The 8,949-nt window shown below is 35.2% G+C and overlaps 1 long non-coding RNA gene across 1 annotated transcript; it reads right to left on the bottom strand.

Moving 5' to 3' along the window:
• Window positions 1-7,291: 7,291 nt before the first annotated feature.
• On the bottom strand, window positions 7,292-8,593 carry LOC149408949 (uncharacterized). Its single transcript, XR_016305340.1, has 3 exons — window positions 8,526-8,593; window positions 7,612-7,752; window positions 7,292-7,366 (listed from the first exon to the last, which is right to left on the bottom strand). It is a non-coding gene; the product is annotated as an uncharacterized LOC149408949 (long non-coding RNA).
• Between the last annotated feature and the right edge of the window lie 356 nt (window positions 8,594-8,949).

Raw genomic sequence — 8,949 nt, 5'->3', positions numbered from 1 at the left:
AGATTAGGGAGGTACAATTTTATTTACAGGAATATTTAATTACCCTTTTATAAGCGTAGGGAGGAGGTCGAAAATTAAAGTGATTTAGCTATATAGTGTAACCAGGTAAGCTTCACGCTGAGAATGAGAGGTGGCTAACTGGGTGAGTTTTTATATTATTTATTAAATTTCAGAGGACCTTTTTAAAAGACGGATACAACCGAGGTACAGGAACTAAGTTTACGACACCTGCCGCCCAAATAATGTTATCATTAACAGGGATGTGCTAGGCGAACCGTCGATCAGCTAATAATAATAATAATAATAATAATTGGATAATTTGTATAGCGCCGTTTTTGTGAAAAATCACCTCAAGGGCGCTGTACAATTTATTTCCTAGGATCTACATTTGTTATTTAGACCAACTGTGCCAGCACGAGGTTCGTCATCCGTTCAGGCATGTGTCTGCCGCCAATATAGCGCTGACATGTATCTGCTGCCAATAAAGAGCGCTGACACAACATCCTCACATAGACAACAAACCTTGGCAGCACCGCTGTGACGCTCGACGAAGACAGAAGATGGAGACTCTGCTGCAAGAGTCCTAGGTAGCGAAGGAACTGTACCAGCTGCTGCAGGGAGAGAGACTACCCCGTCCACCAACTGTGCCAGCACGAGGCTCGTCATCCGTTCAGGCATGTGTCCGCCGCTAATATAGCGCTGACATGTGTCTGCTGCCAATAAAGAGCGCCGACACAATATCCTCACATAGATAACAGACCTTGGCAGCACCGCTGTGCAAAATCACCTCATCCTAGTTTACCTTAGTCTCTCCAGTCACCTCCCAGCCTTTCATGCCACCTAGTGCATCCTCTCGACCCTTTCAGACTCCTTCCTGGCTCCAATACATTCTTTCTATTGTCGTGATCCGACGATTTCACACCTCTGTCTCAGACTCTTAGGGCTCGCTTATCGCAGGCTATCATAAGCAAAATCTTGAACCAAAGTCAAAGTGAAGTTTATGAGTGTCATCTGTAACAAAATACATAAACAAAAACAGAAAATAAAAACAAAGACAAAAACTTTAAACAAAATATGGCTTATCTGTCCTCCATGCAGACATCCTCGGTTGAAAAGGTCCCGTAATTCCCAACACCACTTGACACTTGAGTCAGGTATAAAATCTTCGACTGCATTGAGAAATCTTCGTTCTAGCTTCACTTTTAAAAATTAATCGGTTTAAAATGCTATAATAATTGCAAATTCCGGCTAAACGGTAGAAGTTACGCACATTTCGTGAAATAAGAAGGTAAGCACTATATAAAACACGGATGCTGAACAATTTTCAGCGATCTCTTAGCAAGGGAAACCTTCTGAAAGGATCAAACAAACCTGAGCGGTTAAAACACGTCCGCAACGAAGTATTATCTGCCCTCTCGAGTCAACGACCTTTTCATATATAGGACAAGACGCAGGTACAGTCAGTCAAAGGGGAAGTTTTGCTAGCGTATGCCGTCCCGAATTGAAAGCGATCGGATGCAACCAGACGGAACAAAATGAAAACTTTTCTTCTGTTATTTGACTTTCTAATTTAATACTTTTCATCTATTGTTTGACTTTCTAAGTTACGAATTGGGATGCACGAAAACAAATCTAAAGTCGAAAGAGGGAGATGGTAATCTCCGAAATAAAACTACCAACCGAACAACTTTTCTCAACAGGTATCTTTCGAGAGGTAGGCAGCCTCTTTAAATTAAATGCAAAACATCAAACCAATTATCCGTTTATACCTTACCTGAGAGGATAGGTATTCAGTAGAAGTTACCCATACCTAATACACGAGGATGCTAGTAACCTCATAAAATAAATACTGGAACCAAATATTAAAATACAGACAGTCCTCATCCTAAATTTGGCATTTCGAGTAGACCTTACATATATCTCACATGATAATTGGCTGAATGGGTAGGCACACAACCTATCGTTAATAAGCAGGCAAAATGTCGATAAGATCGTCGTGTGTTACCTATGTATTGACCTAGAAAGGGATGTAAATCCCCGACGACGTGGGAGTTACAACGTTTTCTAGAGGTGGCACGTAACTTAGGACCTTACGTGTCACATTTTCGCGACTAGATTCGTGATAAAGGGATGTTATGGTTTTCCCCTTCTACACTCAGTAAAGTAGTTTATCCTGGAGGTGTTTGAGATTGGGGCAATTCTGAAATTGGTGAAGAGACCTGGTTTTCTTTATTCTGGCGTGAAGGTTGCCGATTTGGAACAAGGGGAGACCCGGCCGGTTGTGATATCCAGACACGCAGATATCGATTGCCTTGTTCGAATTATCATCCATCAGTTTTGTTTGGTAAGAGGAGGAGTCAATCTTAGCTTGAAAAAAAATTCATTTCCTTTCCTCTCCTTCCCCTCCCAAAATATATACATGGATGGCGCCGACAACTAACACTATAAACTTATCGTATGTCTATCACATATATAAAATCTAACACTTTATTATATTCACATTACCCTACGATAGGTAGAATCGAGTAGCTAGTGGGGGGGGAGCAGGCGACTTAGAAGATAAGGTTTATAAAATGGTTTTAAAACACAGCGGTAATGGATTCAACTCACTCTATCTCAAAAGAACCAAGGGATACCACACATACATAAATAACTAGGTTTCTAAACCGAGAAACAAAAACCCAACACAACGTTCGGTGAAGCCTTTTTATACTGAACCGTCACGTGAAATGAGTGCGTTCAAGGTCGTACGTCACGTAGACAAACTAGGATGTACACACTTGAAGGGGTGTGAAATAAAGAAAAGACGGCAGGGAGGACCTTCCTACCCCGGATATATATATAACCAAAGCCTTAAGGAAAAGTTTGAAGTAGAAAGGGCAGATCATGACACGTCGTTAGTGTATATTTTGTGGTTATAAAAAATTATTGACAAAAATTATAGAAAATTTTGTTTTTTAATTCCTCTTTTGGCCACCTGCAAAGTTAAGTATGTCATTCTGTGCCGTTGATAGAACTGTTGTCACCTCTCCCTCTTGAATGAATCTAATAAATAATAACAATAGAACTAGAGTACAATAGTCAGCCACACGGAGTGAATCTTGAATAAAAATGATTGATTTTGTTTCATTTCTTTGTCATTTAGGTAAAGATTTTGTTCGTCCGAAACGTATCCGCCAGAGCAACGGAAAACGACATATTGATAACTTTTAGCAGATACATCGATCCATTCACTATCGAACGAATTAAAAAGGTTGAAGATTTTGCCTTTGTTCATTTTATCACCAGACAAGATGCTGAAAAAGCATTGCGATTGTTGAAATGCTGCACTTTAGACGGGTTCAAGTTAGAACTGAAATGGGCTAGACCTGTCGACAAGATATATACTAAGAATATACGCAGAGAAAGCAAAAATGGTTGTTTTCGGTAGAGTTAAAAAATCCTCACCAGATATATGAAAAACAGGATTTGAAGCCTGTGAATTTGAGTATCAATAATTTAGGCATAATTGGTCAAATGCCAGAAAATAGTAATAATGTTTATGCAAAATCTGCCCCCGATGTACTTGATGACTACTGCAAAAGGTTAGTTTTTTTCTAATTTATTATTTAAACATATATTTTTTTATTACATAATATAATAATTATACATGTGTCCTGGGGTAAAGTGCACAAATCTTGGGAGGTAATTCTACATTGATGGTAGAAGTAAAAAATATAAATAACTTTTATTCAATAATACTTTACTCCCAGACACCCTGAATACGAGCTGAAGTTCTCTGCTTTGTCCCGGGACTTACACAATAGTTTTTCGAAATCAGACCTTTTTCCATAGGAGAATATTTATTTTTCCATAAAAAACAATTCAACTTTTTTTAAATATTTTTTATTTACCTAAAAACTACCTTCAGATGTTGGAATTTCGAAAAAAGTAATGTCGACAAGATTTTCGTGTGATATTGACCTAGAAAGGTTTTTGATACTCTTAACAATCGGCGTCACAACACCCCGACGGGAACAACCCCTTATTTAAACCGGTAAGAATACCCAGCAAGAAAAAACCCAACAAACAGAATACAGCGTATTGCAAAACATAGTGAAAATAGTTAATAAATCCGGGTACGAATTAATACAAAGAAATGGACAGAGATATTATGGACCTCCTCCGAATTGGATCGGCCGATGTAAGTTCCCGGCGACGTGGAATTTACAGCGTTTTCTGGAGTTGGCATGTAACTTGAGACCTTACGTGTCACATTTTCGTGACTAGATTCCAATTACTCGTTTAAACGATTGAATCCCATGTGATTTAAATTCTAAATGTTTACACGTGCTTTAATATTTTGTGTGCTTAGTTCTTAGAAAAAATATAGGCATAACCAAAGCTAAAGCGGTGAATAAAATGTTTTTTGTAAAATTTTTATATTTGAAATTAAATATATACATTCTATTATTTTAATTCATAAAAGTTTTTATGTGTTAGTTTATAAAAGTTTTGCTAAATACACAAATGTAATATTTAACTATTTTATGATAATTTTATTATATAGGTTTATAATACGGCACTTTGTACCTCTTAGCGTCTGCAAATAACCGGAACTATTGGATCATTTCGAGTTACTAGATCATTTAACACTTACTCAATCATCGACAAATCGAGATTTATATACCATTTTAATCGTCTCGGCGAGACGAGATCAGTGGCATTTTCAACTCAATTTGATTTGACAAGTACGATTATCGTGAGCAATAGATATGATCCTATATGCGATTTTATCCCAGATATTCAACGTCACTTTGTTAATTGTTTCTATCGTGTATTAAACTAACTCCATTGATATCAACAAGCGACGTTGCCGTCGTTATTTGTGTCAAACGCAGGTGTACAAATAATTTTATAAAGTAATGAAATATTTTAACAATTGTATGCCAAAATAGCCTCTAAAGTAATATTATTTAGAGCTCATTATCGTACGACATTGCGTATTAGTCTAAACAATATTCGAAAGGAACTATAAGGCTCAAGAATTGTGTGCAAAATCTAAAGTAATATTATTAAGAGCCCATTATCGAATGATGTTGTGTGCTAGCCAAAGCTGGTTTGTTTGTATTGGTACATCTGAAGCTAGTTTCAGTTTAGTTTACGGGAATACATGAATGACTTGCTACTGGCTAATTTATAATATTAAATATTACCGTTATTCATGTGTAAAACTCGGTTGACTGGTTGGTTTGTTCTTGCTTTTTGTCAGATAGTATATTTACTTACAATATGTCACAGAGGAGAGTTGATAAAATCTTTCAGCTTTGCGAAATGGATTTTAAATACGGTAAGCTATTTCATATTTCTAAATAATAACCTAAATTGTAAAATATAGAAATTAACAATTTTAATCTATGCTTATCAAATGAGTACAGAATAATTACCGTATTTTATTATATAGGTCATGATTTTTTTCTTTCTTTTTTGAGAACCCAAGCAGTAAAATTATTACTCTGCCTACCCCTGCGCGGAAACGGCGTGATGGTTAGTTAGTTAGTTAGATAATAATCTGAAATATTACAGAGCTACCTTAGCTTGTAGTAAATTGTTATACACTGAAAGAAATGTTTAGGTACGATTTACCAAATTTTCAGTAATTATCTACTAAACAGTTTAGTTGCTGTGGTGACTGCCGAACTTTTAGCTACTGTTTGCTAAACAGCAGTTTATTTATGACAGCTTAACGATTCAGATATTCTAGCTAAACTAATCGGTTGAGACAGCTTTCTGTGTTTAGTTGTGTTACCTAAACTGTATTTATGACAGCTTAACGATTCAGATATTCTAGCTAAACTAATCGGTTGAGACAGCTTTGTGTTTAGTTGTGTTACCTAAACTGTATTTATGACAGCTTAACGATTCAGATATTCTAGCTAAACTAATCGGTTGAGACAGCTTTGTGTTAAGTTGTGTTACCTAAACTGTATTTATGACAGCTTAACGATTCAGATATTCTAGCTAAACTAATCGGTTGAGACAGCTTTGTGTTTAGTTGTGTTACCTTAACTGTATTTATGACAGCTTAACGATTCAGGTATTCTAGCTAAACTAATCGGCTGAGACAGCTTTGTGTTTAGTTGTGTTACCTAAACTAAAAATTATATACCTAAACCATTTTGTAGTGTTCGGTTAGAAAAACTTAACTGTTTAGATGTAGTAACCTTATTATTTAGTTAATATTACAAAATGGTTAGGTTGATTAACTAAACTTCGGTTGGAATAGCCCTACCGATATAGGTGTTTTAGCTCTCTACTGCTAGCTAGCTTTAGGTACTGTAGCTTAGCTTTTTGGTTAGATTATCTAAATTAAATAGGAAGTGCAGCTTTGCAGTTTAGCTGAAAACAATACAGGGTGTAAATGTAACCACCATCAACTCGAAGGATTATACCCATAATTCAGAATCATGGGTTAAATACTTTGAGTTGCAGGTAGTTTATTACAACCCTTTTGAGAGATGAAACCTAAATAAATAAATATTATGTTTTGTAAGACTAGAAAGTACTTATTAAAAACCTCATGCATATAAAAGTTATTTTGTTAAGAATCGTCTCTCAAAATATTGTTTCCAGCTACCGGCAAAGCCTCAAAAAAGAAAACACGTTTGATCATACACACATTTATATTATCATTTTTTATTATATTTTTTTTTTTAAATATAGTAAAAGATGTTTGTGTCCTGATTTGGCAAATTCTTTTCGGCGCTGCCTGTATGTGTCTAGTAATTTACCTTTAGCAGCAATTTTTTGGGTAGGCCCAAAACACACATATGGGGTGAAATATACAGCTGCGCTTTCTTTATTAAAGACTTTGGTGATTTGAAAAGCAAATTCATAAAATCTCTTGCTTGTAATGGATCTATCTGGATTACCCTGCAATTCCTTACTTATAATAGTACTGCACAGTCTGGCAGAATTGTCCAACAGACCCTTTGACTCAAACTGCATTAAAAGTGCTTGCCCTTCATTGATTGATAGGAGATGATTACGTAAGTCCTGGAAAACAAAATTAAATTGCATATTGATTACATAACTAATAACCACTTCTATAATCATCATAATATCAGTCACAGGATGGCTATTCTACGCTGCCACTACTAAAATACATATATCGGAATGTATAAAACAATTAACCTAAGTTACTTAGGTATCTGAAACTTACTAAAATTATTTAACTTACATTCGAAATTTGCTCTTCAAAAGCTTCTTGCGTTATTCTTTGTGATTTGTTTTTATTTTCCAACAATGAAATGTCATTTACAAGGAAGTCATCGTGTTGATAATATATGGGCGTTGTTTGTTTGGAAGTTGAAGGTATATCTTCAATCTGAAACAAAAAGCGGGTATGTACACAAAGGGGAAAGAAAGGGTGAAGGGGTCAAGCTTTGTTTTTATCCCTTTGGAATTGCTTGACCCCCCCGGCAGTCGATTTATTCATTAATTACAGGAATTATTATTTTAAATACTATTATTTTTGTATCAAAATCGCGTCCGGTACACCTATTTCCAAATGGTTAGCCAAAAAAGGCCTAGGTATACAATATGTCATCATTACTGCTTTTAAAAACTTACACTTATGACAGGTGGATTAATAACATCCTTGAGCGCATTAATGTGTGCTGTAGGCAGTGCCCGGTGCCCTACAGTCGGAATCAATTCTTTAATATCATCTTGAGATATTATCAGGAGTGTTTTCGAGTCTATGGCTTGAGTCTGAAATAAAGAAAAAAAACGACGAGATAATACAAAAAATTTCAAAACAAGAAAATAAAAATTTATTTTTCAAAGAAATGAAAATTATTCATAAAAAAAATGTATATTTATACAACAGCAGATACCGAACACCCTGTATCATGAATCAAGCGGAGATAAAATAGTTTTAATAATGAAATTATTTCATTTATATGAAAATTTCAAATGTAAACATTAACAATGGGTGGTCACCCTGTATTTAAAAAAAAATATCCCTCCCAAAAAAAAAAACAACAGAATTCAATGTTCAAAATGTTATGTCCGAATTAATAATTTGCAATACACATTTATTAAAATTAAATATAACCTGCTATGATTTAGTTTCTGGCTAGGGTAAAATTGTAACTTAGAAAATACTACAGTTTCAAACAACATTCGTTCAATACAAAATAATACTGGCGGAAACAAACAAAGAAATAAAGGCGCCCTTGAGGTGATTTTGCACAAAAACGGCGCTATACAAGTGATCCAATTATTATTTTTTTATATACCACTCTCTGTAACTTGTGTCATGACTCCTGACACAATCTTGGTTGTAGCGTCAACACGCACTCTTCAAACTAGGTACATAATAAATACAAATCTTCTAAATCTATTGCGTAGGTACTTGAGTCATGGAATAATGAAGGTGCCAGTTTCTAAATCAAATAGAATGGATATTACCATAATATATAATATCATAGTTCCATGATCTAAATTCTAAATCAATAACAAAATGAAAAAAGAAAACTCACCTTTAAATGTTTCTATGTAAGCCTCCAGATTCCAAGAAATTAAATAATCCTCCACGGTTTTGTCTGCCATATCACTAGGAACTAGGAACAGCGGTTAACATAAATTCAATTCAATTCAAAAATAAATTCGCAACGCGCGCAACGAACGTCAATTCACGTATGGTGCGAACTGTGGCGATCTGAGAACTGCGTCGTAAATGAACACCTGCGCGTCGACCGTTAGCGACGATAAAAAGATCTACCAAAGTTCGGGAGATTTTAACTAAAGTTTTGTTGCACTTTGCCTAAGTTTGTGCAAAGCAACTAATTGTTATGTAAAAATACCAAATTTAGATATTCCAACCTCAGTTTTGCTATATGAACAAAACATTTAACCAAACTAGATGTTTAGTTAAATTTAGCTAAATACTTTGGGAAGTAACAC

Source organism: Hesperophylax consimilis, unplaced genomic scaffold (assembly GCF_061612785.1).
Source record: "Hesperophylax consimilis isolate HC1 unplaced genomic scaffold, BYU_Hcon_1.0 scaffold_40, whole genome shotgun sequence".
Lineage (NCBI taxonomy): Eukaryota > Metazoa > Arthropoda > Insecta > Trichoptera > Limnephilidae > Hesperophylax > Hesperophylax consimilis.
The sequence above is the reverse complement of the archived record's forward strand: the minus strand, read 5'-3'. Positions and strand labels throughout refer to the sequence as shown.